General features: G+C 35.7%; 1 non-coding gene across 1 annotated transcript; it reads right to left on the bottom strand.

Moving 5' to 3' along the window:
* Window positions 1-5,273: 5,273 nt before the first annotated feature.
* Window positions 5,274-5,380, bottom strand: LOC140851830 (small nucleolar RNA R71). Its single transcript, XR_012134587.1, has one exon. It is a non-coding gene; the product is annotated as a small nucleolar RNA R71 (small nucleolar RNA).
* Window positions 5,381-11,872: the final 6,492 nt, after the last annotated feature.

Below are 11,872 nucleotides of genomic sequence, written 5' to 3' on the forward strand. Positions count from 1 at the left end.
TAGAATGTTCTTGCATACATTCGACCTATTTGGACATCGGGAACCATTGCTAATATTAACTTTGACTGATACAGAAATTGATTCCTATGCTACCAGCTTAGGTTCAAACCTATAGGATCATACACATAAAAGGTTAACCTAATCAGATGGTTAATCGACGATTGAGAATCATTCTAAGATTAGACGATTAAGATTGATGTTTGACCTAATGCAATGTTGCAGGAGATCAATTAGCAATTGGATTGCTAATTAGCTCAATCTGATTGAGCAATTGGGCTGAGATCAAATCTAATTAAATTTGATTCAATTAGAATTGTTTGGACTTAATTGGATTAAGTCTTAATTGGTTTATTGGAATAAACAAGTTGCAAGGGAGAACAAGTCCCCTGTTCGACTAGGACTTGTATGCACCTAATTCCTAATTAAGTTAGGATTTAAATCAAAATTAAATATATTTAATTTGATTTAATTAGGCTCCTAGTTAGACTAGGCATCCTTAATTAGTTGTAATTAATCTGGATTGGGTTCAAAGAGTTTGACCTAGTCTACATGAGAATCCTAGTTAGACTAGGATTCCATCTTTCCCTTGCACCACCTAAAAGAAGCCCACGCCCATATATTTATTTTCAAATATTTTTTTTGTGATATCCATGTCTAAGAAATATAATCTTACACCACTTATTCTAGAGATTTGAATCAGATTTTGATTTGGTTCATTATGGAAAGTGGTTTGGGTTTATTTCCTTTGATAAAGTCTCTCTTGACAAAAATCCCTCTCCCCTCTCTTGCGCCAAACTTTCTCTATGCCTACCTTTCTTTTTGTCATCTTTTTTTGTATGTGGTTTCCTGATCTCCATGCAAATAATAAGGGAAGGGGCGTCCAAGAGTTTGGATTGCCCATGGTTTCCTTTTGACTAGTTATTTACCTAGTCTACCTTATCTAGTGGTGCCTCCTATATGATAGAGGGGAGTCAGAAATCTATGATTTTTCATAGAAGAGGCAGAGAAGAAAGAGGATGGCATGGGTGTTTTGAGCACCAATTTTCTTGGAGGAGAGACTTCTATCAAGATATCAAAAGTTGATGTCTTGTAGAGATAAAAGGTAAGAGAGAAGATTTCTTCTCTTATTTTTCTTTCAATTATTTTCTCTTTATTTTGTAATTTTTATTTGATTAAAATCTAGAGAGAAAGTGGGATGGCATGGTATCTATGCTCCAATGAGTTGGGCATGGTGATCTGATTTTGGACATGATCTGATCATGTCCTGATGAGAGAAGAAGAAGAAAAGAAGGTCATCTCTTAAGGTTTCTTTTAGAACCCTTCTTCCCCATCAATCATGAGATTTTTCTATGAGAAAAATTAGATAACATAAGATCTAAAAGTTTGAGAAACATCTAGAGAAGAAGGTCTCCTCATGTCCAAGCATAGAGATGTTCTCAGGATATCAATCGTTGATGTCCGAAAGAGAAGATCTGTCTTCTCTTAAGATTTTTCTATTATATATTATTTCTGATTTTAGAGAGGTCCAAGGGTTTGACTTCTCCCTCATTCCTCTTTATATTCTTCATCTCTTGAAATATCCAAGAGATCTGAAGAATATTTTTAGATTAACCATCCAGAGAGATCCGCAAGAAGCTAGCACTTCAAGCGATCTTCGTTCGACGAACCTCCAATTTTATTACAGCCTCGTGTGGATCTCCTGTAGAGGTCGGACGCATGTGTGGTTCCAAAGATAATAAAAAAAATCAACATGGAGTTCTCGACCCGTGCGAAGGTAAGAGATCTGATCTCTTCTCTTACCTAGATGTGATCTAGGTTTTAGATCTAAAATTATTTTAGATCTAGGGTATTGATTTGATCAATACCAAAGCTTTTATTTTCTGACTTATAAATGCAATATGACATGTTATAGGTTCTAGTTGTAGGTTTATAATCTGATTACATACATTTATAGATTAAATTATTTAATTTACATATTCTACTGCGTTATATTTTAAAATATTTTGAAATTCATGCATGAAACCCTGCACTTTTTCCATCATATGGCGTGTAGGTGCTATTGTGATGTTCCAAGAAGAAAAACTGTGAAAAGAGTATTTTGTATTCATGCATGTTATTAGGACTTCATGCATATGTGATATGCTTAAAATGCTAGTTATAGTCATATTATATGATTATATTTTCATATCTTAGAGATATGACTAGATACTATGTTAGTTGTTATGATTTTTAAGATACAGCTATATTTGTACATCATTGTGATTGATTGATTTAAGATGTGCTTGAGACCATTAAAGCCCTCATAAAAATCATATTAAGTCATAGTGTTGTGAACCAGTAGCTAACCTATTTTTTTGAATCGATTAATTAATTGATGTCTAAGGAGTGTATTTCAAGTATGGTGGTTATTTAATTGGTTCCGTTGCTGGTCTGGCCAATTTTATTAGTGTCTAAGAAAAGCAATGGAGGACCCCCACCAATCTTAACACTTTTCTGATCAATTGGATTAGTTCGAATCTTGAATGATAGTAGCTCAGTATTTGAATACTACATATGTCTTCCTTCATGCCTAGTCAATTATCCTATCAAATATTATAGTAGATTTGTTGTGATATCCACAAGGCTTGTGATTTATGTCACAAAACATAAAAAGTATCAATTAATATCTAAATTATCTAACTTTATTAAGAAATTGATACTTGTTATTATAATTTGCAGAAGAAGAATCATCAATAGAAAGAACAAGGAAAGAGGATTCCAACGACGCAAATTTTATGCAAAACGGAGTTAAATTGACCCAGGAATTGAAGAATGAAGAAAGAAGACTCAATTGGGTCAAACCCGAGTCAAATCAGATCAAAATTGATCAAAAATCAACTGATTTGGTGATCTGATTAGCCGCCTGGTCCACAGCAACAGGCGCGTGGACCATGGACCCATCGGCGCACCATAAACCCCCTAACAACTCTCTAAAACCTCTTAGTCCCACATCGAAAGTTTTGAAAACCTTATAACCCCCAAATGCCTATAAAAAGCCCCAAAGGCCCTTGTTTTATGTATTCTTCCTTCCGATTAAGCTTGTAACCCTAGATAGTGGGGTTTTTAGCTCTCTTTTCAAGCCTCGAGCTTTGAGGTTTTTGTAATAATTTTTTTTATGCAATTTCATCTCTTTACATTATGCAATTTATTTTTCTTGCAATTAGGATAGTTTAATTTATGCAATTTAATTTTATGCAATTAGGTTAGTTTAAATTATGCAGTTTAAATTTATGCAATTAGGATAGTTTAATTTATGAAATTAGGGTAGTTTATTTTTCTGTATTTAAATTTTGCAAGTAGATTTAGATCATGTCTAGCTAAGCATCCCTTCTAGGGTTTGCGATGAAGCTAGATCATGAGTAGGGATTTTACATAGGGTTCTTTCTTTTTCTTAGGGTTTCTTTTTCTTCCTCTTTTGCCAAAATTTTTGATGAACTACAGTTGGGTCAGAGTCCCTTCATAGTTCATGCTTGATTCAGTGCATAGGAGGAGAAAACCCTAAGGGATCCTAGTTATTACTCCCCTATAAAGAATCTTGATGGGTTATCGTTGGGCCTTAGTCCCTTCATAATCTATGCTTGGGAAAGACAAGAGGAGTAGTCGTTAGGATCAATAAGAAAAATTCTAAGTAGAATTCCCTAATCTAGATCTAGTGGATTCAAAAACCCTAGATCCTTAGTCTTATTGTCTTTAGCAAACAACTTTCGACTTTCGATTTTTGTTAAAGCTCGCTTGAGCATAGATTTGAAAATCATTTTTAAAACCAAGTCTCTGTGGGATCGACCCGTACTTGCTGGTCGTGCTACTCTGCACACCGTGCGCTTGCGGTTTTATTTACAAATTTTAAGATTTGCACATCAAGTTTTTGGCGCCGTTGCCGGGGATTTGGCATTTTAAATTGTTTTCAAATATTTGTTCTTCGTGCGTTATAACTCTCTTTCTTTTTTCTTTAGGTTTCTATATTTAGTTGGTGATTGCTGGAAAACTCAGGTACGCTTCTAATTTCTCTTTTATTATTTTTAGTTAATTATTTTTGCTTTTAGACCTAATCATTTGAATTTACTTAATCACAAAAAAAAAAATATAAAACAAAACAAAAGACATTTCATAATCGTGAAGTAAAATATCAAAATAAAAAAAAAATTCTAAATTAAAATCTTTTACATTCTTGGTCATCTTGTTTATTTGTATTTGCATTTTCATAATTAATCTAAGGGCATCAACCCATTAACAAGATAAGGTGGGGATTTCATTACCCTTTCTTAGCCCAAAAACCATCTCCATCATATTGCATTACCTAGACTTTTAATCTTAAAATCAATTAGACGTCAACCTTAAGGAATTCGAGCTCAATAGGACAAGGAACCCTAAGAGTTCTACCAAGTTTGAGTTGTTTGATTAGTTGGTGTCTAGGCAAGTCCCTGAGGGTGGTTTGTTAAATTGGTTCAGTTGCTGGCCTGGCCAACTCGTTTGGTGTCTAGAAAGGCAACGATGAGTGAACCTCCCACCTCTTATACTTACCTGGCTAACTAGTTGATCAATCTCCACTTGGAAGGTTTGAAGGTCATCTTGGAACAGTTAGGAGCTGTCTAGATTTAGGTTAACCCTAGGATAGATTGAGTTTAATTTATTGATTCACTTGTTTGAAAAAAAAAAAAATTTAAATTTAAATTAATATGGTTACTTTTCTTTAGATTTAGGACTCCTTAGGATCTTCTCTTTAGAACTTTTCTTTCTTTTCCTTATACATAAAATTTTATTAAAAAAAAAAAAAAAATTGTATAAACATCGAGAACCGTACACCTCGTGTGTGGAGAAGAGTGCCGGGTCGTCTAGTTAGAATTGAGTCAATTCCTGTTGTTCCAATGGCTGAACCAATCCAACCCATGACCCTTAAGGATTTGTGTTATCCAGTTGGCTCCATCCAACCATCTTGTATCAGGTTGCCACAACCCACAGCTAACAATTTTGAAATCAAACCTCAAATCATAAATATGCTTCCAAAATTCACAGGATTAGAGGATGCTTATATATTTATTAGAGAATTTGAGGAGGTATGTGCAACCATGAAACTGCAATTAACAGAGGATGAGGTCAAACTTAGATTAATCAACTTTGCCCTTAAGGACAATGCTAAGAAGTGGCTTTATAGTCTGCCAAACTATTCTGTCACTACCTGGGAGGGCTTTGTGAGAACATTTTTAAAAAAGTATTTCCCCCATCATAAAACAGCTAGGATTAGGAATGAAATAAATCAATTTTACCAACTAGCTGGTGAATCATTTTGGAAGTACTTTGATCGTTTCAAGAATCTTTTGACCCAATGCCCACACCATGGAATAGAAACTTGGAGACTATGCCAGATCATCTATGAGGGGTTAGATTCAAACTCAAGAACCATGCTAGAGTCCATGTGCCAAGGCCAATTTATGGACAAAGAAACTACTGAAGCTTGGCAATTCTTAGAAGACCTAGCCGAGAAAAATTTACAGTGGGAAACAACTAGGGAACCTGATAAAGCTACACCTTCAAGAGGAGGAATGCATCAAATTCAACCAACCCTAGCATCAGAGGCCAAGATTGCAACCTTAACACGTAGATTGGAAGCCTTAGAATTACAGAGACCAGCTAATGTAAATCAAATATCTGCACCCATGTGTAAAGGGTGCAATGCACCAGACCATGTCTTAGAAGAATGTTCCTACTCGAATGAGTGTGCACAGGTGAATGCCACCTATCAAGGACCATTGAACAATCCTTATGCACCCACATATAACCCAGGTTGGAGGAATCACCCGAATTTCTCATGGTCCCAGAATCCTAATGTAGGTAATCCAAATTTCAATCAGCAAAATCTAAGGCCCAACCCAGTAATGAACAACCCGCCAGGCTTCCATGATAATGACAAGAAAATTACCTCTTTAGAGAAAAGCCTAGAAGCCATGATGAAAACACATACCAGCTTTATGCAAACTACGGGTCAACTCATAAATAATAACACCCAAGCTATAGCCCGTCTAGAAATGCAAGTAAGTCAGCTGGCTTCGACCATTAGTGAACGAGAACATGGTAGGTTACCTAGCCAACATGAGCCAAATCCTAGGAACCAAAATGGTCCACGACCCCAACAAGGAAACCAAGTTAATGGTATAAATGCCATTCATACCTTAAGATCAGGAAAACAAATAGACAATAAGGTAGTTACACTTGATGATATAGATGACTCATCTGCCGAGTCACCTTCTAAAACTACTACCTTTCAACCTCAAGCACCAGAAACTGAAAATTCACCTAGTCCAGTACTTAAAAGTCCTAGAGCTCCTTTTCCAAACAGACTGAAATCCAATAAATCTGAACATTTAGACAAAATTTTAGAGGTATTTAAACAAGTCCAAGTTAATATTCCTCTTTTAGATATAATCCATCAGGTTCCAACTTATGCCAAATTTTTAAAAGATCTCTGCACTAGGAAAAGGACCACTAATGTACCAAAGAAAGCATTTTTGGCTGCAAGTGTTAGTTCATACCTATCTAGCCATGTGCCAATTAAATATAAGGACCCTGGAGCTCCAACAATTTCTTGTGTTATTGGAGAAACCAATATAAAAAAGGCCTTGCTAGATCTAGGAGCTAGTGTGAATATCCTTCCATATTCGGTGTATGAACAACTAGGATTAGAAAAACTTCAACCTACTGGGATCACATTACAGTTAGCCGATAGATCTCTCAGGATCCCTAAGGGAATGGTCGAGGATGTTCTGATAAAGGTTGAAAATTTTATTTTTTCTGTAGATTTTATTATTTTAGAGACTGAGCCAGTTGCGAATCCTAAAGGACATATACCTGTCATTTTAGGAAGACCATTCTTAGCTACGGCCAATGCTGAAATCAATTGTCGAAATGGTCTAATGAAGTTATCCTTTGGGAATATGACCATTGAGCTTAATGTTTTTAACTTAGAACAGGAATCTTCTTCTCATGCTGATGTCAATGTAGTCCAAGATGGTATTTATGAATCCATTGACATTAGTGATGATGAAGTCGACCTAGAGTCTAACCCCTGATTAATCCATGAGTCTGAGGATGTCAATGAAATACTTAAAGAAATTCAGATTAATCAAGAATCGACACTTCCTACTGAACCAATCATTGAGATGGTGAAACCATCACCTAAACCATCGATGGAGGAAGCACCCATTTTAGAACTGAAACCCCTCCCAGAACATCTCAAGTATGCATATCTAGGACCCAAAGAAACTTTGCCTGTAATTATTGCATCAGACCTAGATCCCAAGCAAGAGGAGGAGTTAGTGTCAGTTCTAAAAGCAAATCAGGAAGCAATAGGTTGGACCATAGCAGATATCAAAGGAATAAGCCCTTCTATAGTTCAACATAGAATATACTTAGAGGAAGAGGCTAAACCAACAAGAGAAGCCCAAAGAAGGCTTAATCCAGTTATGAAGGATGTAGTTAAAAAGGAGATTCTGAAACTCCTAGATAGTGGAATAATTTATCCTATTTTTGATAGCTCTTGGGTAAGCCCAGTTCAAGTAGTACCCAAGAAATCTGGGGTAACAGTGGTCCAAAATGATGCAAACGAACTTATCCCAACTAGGACCCAAACGGGATGGAGGGTCTGTATAGACTATAGAAAGTTGAATGCTGCGACAAGGAAAGATCACTTTCCTTTACCATTTATTGATCAAATGTTGGAAAGACTAGCCGGACAAGAGTTTTACTGTTTTCTTGATGGATACTTCGGTTACAACTAGATCCCCATAGCCGCTGAAGATCAAGAAAAGACTACATTCACCTGTCCATTTGGTACTTTTGCCTATAGACGAATGCCCTTTGGACTATGTAATGCACCGGCAACCTTTCAGAGATGCATGATCAGCATGTTTTCAGATATGATAGAACGATTTCTAGAAATTTTTATGGATGACTTTTCTGTTTTTGGTCTAACCTTCTCCGAGTGTCTGAATCACCTGCAATTAGTTCTAGAACGATGTAAGGAGAAGCACCTAGTTCTCAACTGGGAAAAATGTCAGTTTATGGTCAAACAGGGAATAGTTCTTGGCCATATCATTTCTAAAAAGGGGATTGAAGTGGACAAGGCCAAAATAGATCTAATTGCAAGTCTTCCACCACCTAAATCTGTGAAAGAAATACGTTCATTTTTAGGTCATGCTGGATTCTATAGAAGGTTTATTGCCAACTTTAGCAAAGTAGCACGTCCACTGACTAATCTTTTGGCAAAGGATACCAAATTTGAATTTACTCATGAGTGCTTGGAATCCTTTGAATTTCTAAAAAATGCACTTGTATCAGCTCCAATCATTCATCCTCCTGTCTGGTCTGAACCATTTGAATTAATGTGTGATGCATCCGATCATGTTGTGGGCGCAATCTTAGGTCAACGAATAAATAAGCTGCCTAGAGTGATATATTATGCAAGTAAAACCTTAAATGATGCGCAGCTTAACTACACCACAACTGAGAAGGAGTTCCTTGCCGTTGTCTTTGCTTTAGAGAAATTTAGATCTTATTTAGTTGGGACCCACACCATTGTTTACACCGATCACTCAGCCATTAGACATCTCCTAGCAAAGAAGGATGCCAAGGCACGTTTAATCAGATGGATTTTGCTCCTTCAAGAATTTGACCTAGAAATTAGGGACAAGAAAGGCACTGAGAACGTTGTAGCAGATCATTTGTCCCGAATTCCAGTTGCACCATCTAGTGAACCACCCATCAATGAATCTTTCCCAGATGAGCAACTCATGTCTGTGTCTACTGAACCTTGGTTTGCTGATATTGTAAATTATTTAGCCATAGGCAAGATACCTTCTCATTGGACTAAGCAGGATAAATATAAATTCTTTGCCCAAGTGAAGTATTTCATTTGGGATGATCCTTATCTTTTTAAACAATGTCCTGATCAAATTATTAGAAGGTGTATCCCAGATAACGAAGTCATGAATATTTTATCTTTTTGTCATGATCAAGCATGTGGGGGTCACTTCGCGTCTAAGAAAACTGCTGCTAAGGTTCTCCAATGTGGTTTTTATTGGCCCAATTTATTTAAGGATGCTTATGAATATTGTAAAAGTTGTGCTCAATGTCAGAAAATGGGTCGAATCACCAAGTGACACATGATGCCACTCAACCCAATCTTGGTAGTTGAAGTTTTTGATGTTTGGGGAATCGATTTCATGGGACCATTTCCAAATTCCTTTGGAAATAAATATATTCTAGTAGCAGTTGATTATGTTTCAAAGTGGGTAGAAGCAATTGCATGTAGAACACCCAATAGCAAAATGGTCATTAAGTTTCTTAAAGAAAATATTCTCTCCCGTTTCGGTATTCCTAGGGCAATCATTAGTGATCGGGGAACCCATTTTTGTAACCGACCTTTTGCAACATTGATGAAAAAGTATAATGTCACCCACAAATTGACCACACCATATCATCCTCAAACTAATGGACAAGTTGAAGTATCAAACCGACAAATCAAACAAATTCTGGAAAAAACTGTTAGTGCCAATAGAAAGGATTGGTCTTTGAAATTAATTGATGCACTTTGGGCATACCGAACCGCTTTCAAGACCAATCTAGGAATGTCTCCTTATAGGATTGTGTTTGGTAAACCATGTCACTTGCCTATTGAGATAGAACACAAAGCCATGTGGGCCATCAAACAACTAAATACAAATTTGAACGACGCTGGAAACCATAGAAAGCTTCAGTTGAATGAATTAGAAGAACTTAGAAATGAAGCCTATGAAAATGCAAAGATATACAAGCAACGAACCAAAGCATTTCATGATCAATCAATTATGAGAAAAACTTTCAATATCGGACAAAAGGTACTCTTATATAACTCTAGATTACATCTGTTTCCAGGAAAGCTTAGGTCTAGATGGACAGGACCATTTTTAGTAAAGGAAGTCTTTTCACACGGAGCTGTTGAGATTAAAAACCCAAGTAATGGTGTTATCTTTAAAGTTAATGGTCAACGATTAAAACCATTCTTGGAATTACCTGTCAAGACTATTGAAGATGCCATGGTTCTTTATGAACCAACTTATTCTGATTAAGTTGCTTCGAGGTTTGGTCTGGCTGAAGACATAAAACTTAGCGCTTCTGGGAGGCAACCCAGCTTATTTAATTTCTAATGCTTTCTTTGTTTTCAGTTTGCTTAGGACAATTAAATTAGATAAACTCCATTGGGGACAATGTCGGTCAAGTTGGGGGGAGAGCTTGAACAAAATCAGGTGTTATCATTTCCTTTTCCTTCCACTATGAGTTATTTCTTGCATTTAATATATTATGTAAAAAAATAAATAAATAAATAAATATATATATATATATATATGAAATAAATTAATCTATAAAAGAAATAAGAGTAAGTTAGAAAGTATTTGCTAATGTAGTGAGTCACGGAGAAGATTAGCTGGTTAGACTCTTGGTGGCTTAGGTCATTTAAAGACTATTAGCACTTCCAATTGCACATGCACACTAACAAGGTAAAGTAGGTGTTAATTGTAAGGTCAATTAAGGATTTGAGTATTATTTAAATTAGATAATTTTCTCTACACCCCAATTGAAGAAATTTGAATTTAAGGAAAGAGCTACCTGCCTGAAATAAAATGCAAAACACAGAGTAAATGTGGATTGCCCTAAGCCTAGTAACCGGGTCTCTTCACCTAAGTCAAGTGTTGAGATTCGCATCAAACGGTGGTGGGAAGGCCAGGATGCTCAGCAAAAAAAAAAAAAAAAAAAAAAAAAAAAAAACAGTGTGAAAGCTACCTTAGTTCTTTGTTTAATCTGGGGTGTATAGAAAATTAATCGAACTAAGTTATGAAAAATGATACAATTGGCCTGTACAAGTTAATACTGAAATACTAAGTTAGTTATCACCCACACAAGTGCTATAAAACTTTAAGTGTACTCTAAGAAAGCTTCTAAGTAGACCGATTACCGATTCTAATTTGAAGCTCATTACTTAGTAATACTAGAAAACTTCTTGAATTTCGATCTTAAATTAATTTACAAAGGAAGGATCTTTTTGAATTATGATCTTATTTTGGTACATTGCTAAGGGACTAGTAATGATTAAGTTGGGGGGTGTGATTTATGTCACAAATTGACATAAAAAGTATCAATTAATATCTAAATTATCTAACTTTATTAAGAAATTGATACTTGTTATTATATTTTGCAGAAGAAGAGATCATCAATAGAAAGAACAAGGAAAGAGGATTCCAACGACGCAAATTTTATGCAAAACGGAGTTAAATTGACCCAGGAATTGAAGAATGAAGAAAGAAGACTCAATTGGGTCAAACCCGAGTCAAATCAGATCAAAATTGATCAAAAATCAACTGATTTGGTGATCTGATTAGCCGCCTGGTCCACAGCAACAGGCGCGTGGACCATGGATCCATCGGCGCACCATAAACCCCCCTAACAACTCTCTAAAACCTCTTAGTCCCACATCGAAAGTTTTGAAAACCTTATAACCCCCAAATGCCTATAAAAAGCCCCCAAAGGCCCTTGTTTTATGTATTCTTCCTTCCGATTAAGCTTGTAACCCTAGATAGTGGGGTTTTTAGCTCTCTTTTCAAGCCTCGAGCTTTGAGGTTTTTGTAATAAATTTTTTTTATGCAATTTCATCTCTTTACATTATGCAATTTATTTTTCTTGCAATTAGGATAGTTTAATTTATGCAATTTAATTTTATGCAATTAGGTTAGTTTAAATTATGCAGTTTAAATTTATGCAATTAGGATAGTTTAATTTATGAAATTAGGGTAGTTTATTTTTCTGT

Source organism: Elaeis guineensis, chromosome 9 (assembly GCF_000442705.2).
Source record: "Elaeis guineensis isolate ETL-2024a chromosome 9, EG11, whole genome shotgun sequence".
Classification (NCBI taxonomy): Eukaryota; Viridiplantae; Streptophyta; class Magnoliopsida; order Arecales; family Arecaceae; genus Elaeis; species Elaeis guineensis.